Genomic DNA, 2,231 nt, shown 5'->3' with positions numbered 1-2,231 from the left:
AGGAGGGGATCACACCCGTAAACTTACATTTTCTACTAGCCACATCCATGAAAGGAGAATGAAGCAACCGGATTAACTTTAACAATATATTTATTTAATTCAATATATATAGCTTCCCTGGCAGCTCCGTCAGTAAAGAATCTGCCTGTAATGCAGGGGACCTGAGTTCGACCCCTGGGTTGGAAAGATCCCCTGGAGGAGGACATGGCAACCCACTCCAGTTTTCTTGCCTGGAGAATCCCACGGACAGAGGAGCCAGGTGGGGTACAGTCCATGGGATCACAAAGAGCTGGACTTGACTAAGCAACTAAGCACAGCACACAGCATCTAGCCTCAAGAGCCATCTGAAGGGTACCCAAGTCCTGGATACAGAGGAAACATGGTGACCCCCCGCGACACTGAGATCCAGAAAGACGTGCAGGTGCTGAAGGTATCAGCAGACCAATGCCTGTGTCACTGCAGCAGGCTGGTCGCAAAAACAGCCGGGAAGCCCTGCAGGATATACACGAGGAAGCATCCTCGAGGTATTATGGCTGTGGTCTGGTCATCTCTGAGTGTCTGGAAAGCTGCTGGATTTTGGACCTGGGTAGTGGAATTAACTGAGATTGCTGTGCTCTTAGTTAGTTTGTTGGTGAGAAGGGACATGTCACTGGAATAGACATGACAGAAGGTCAGGTAGAAGTGGCTAACAAGTACATTGAATATCACATGGAAAAATATGGCTTCCAGGCACCTAATGTGACCTTTATTCATGGCTACATAGAGAAACTGGAAGAGGCTGGAATCAAGAATGAGTGTTATGATATTGTGATATCCAATTATGTCATTAACCTTGTACCTAATGAACAGCAAGTGCTGCAGGAGATATATTGAATGTTAAAGCATGGTAGAAGGCTATATTTCAGTGATATCTTTGCTAGTCTTGAATTGCCAGGAAAAATCAGGACACACAAAGTTTTATGGGGGGAGTGCCTGGGTGGTACTTTGTACTGGAAAGACCTTCCTATCCAAAAAATTGGCTTCTGCCCTCACGTTTGGTCACTGCCAATTTCATTACAGTTCAAAACAAGGATCTAGAAAACGTGATTGGTGACTGCTGCTTTGTTTCTGTAACATTTCGCCTCTTCAAATTCCCTAAGACAGGACCAACCAAAAGATACCAAGTTATTTATAATGGAGGAATCATAAGACACGAAAAAGACTCAATATTTGATGCAAATTTAACATTTAAGAAAGATGAAACTGTCAAAGTGGATGAAGAAACAGCAGCTATCTTGAAGAATTCACAATTTGCCCAAGATTTTCTGATCAGGCCAATTGGAGAGAAACTGCCAACCTGTGGAGGCTGTACTGCCTTAGCAGCAAAGGATACAATCACAGATCCATCCAAGGCTGCACAAGGGTCTGACAATACAAAGTCCAGAAGTCTCCCTACTGTTGCTGGTTGCTGTCACAAAGAAATGCTGCTAAAACAACAGCTGTCCAGAAGACAGTGGGCAGGAGGTGACAGAATGAGTTACACGTGTTTAAACCTGCTCTTCTTCATAGCCCCTATGACAAGAAAGAATAAATTATTTTTTGTACTAAAGAATACAGACTTGGGCTTCCCCCAGTGGCTGAGTAGCAAAGAATCTGCCTGTAATGCAGGAGCCACAGGAAATGCAGGTTTGATCTCTGGGTTGAGAAAATCCCCTGGAAGAGGGCACAGCAACCCACTCCAGTATTCTTGCTTGGAGAATCCCATGGACAGAGGAGCCTGGCAGGCCACAGTCCATGGGGTCGCAAAGAGTCGGTCACAAATGAAGCAACGTAGCAGCGACAGCAGCAGCAGTATTGAATTTGGCCTTTGAGCCCAGCGTGTATTTTACAATTACAATGCACTCAGTTCAAAGTAGCCACAATTCAGGTTCTCAGTAGCCACAAGGAGTTAGAGGTTATCGTACTGGACAGTGCAGCTACAGAATATTATAAACACAGAAAACATCCCTCCCGTTTCTCTTCAAGCAAAAGTAGAACTCCTGGCAGTGGCTCTCGGGACCGTCTGTAATCACACTGCTCTCACCTTTTTGGCCTCACCCCTCCTTGCCTGACTCCAGCCATATTGGACCCCTCAATGGTCCCTGGATGAGCCAGGTACATGTGGCCCCAGGGCCCTTGCAAGGTCCCCTTCACCTGGGGACTTTCCTATCCCTTGGTCACTCCTTCATCCCCCTTCAATCTTTTTTTTTAAT

General features: G+C 45.7%; 1 pseudogene; it reads left to right on the top strand.

Annotated features, from left to right (window-relative positions):
* The first annotated feature begins 379 nt into the window (after positions 1-379).
* Positions 380-1,570, top strand: LOC102413773 (annotated as a pseudogene).
* The last annotated feature ends 661 nt before the right edge of the window (positions 1,571-2,231 follow it).

Source organism: Bubalus bubalis, chromosome 2 (genome assembly GCF_019923935.1).
Source record: "Bubalus bubalis isolate 160015118507 breed Murrah chromosome 2, NDDB_SH_1, whole genome shotgun sequence".
Lineage (NCBI taxonomy): Eukaryota > Metazoa > Chordata > Mammalia > Artiodactyla > Bovidae > Bubalus > Bubalus bubalis.
This window is presented reverse-complemented; position numbering and strand designations above follow the sequence as displayed.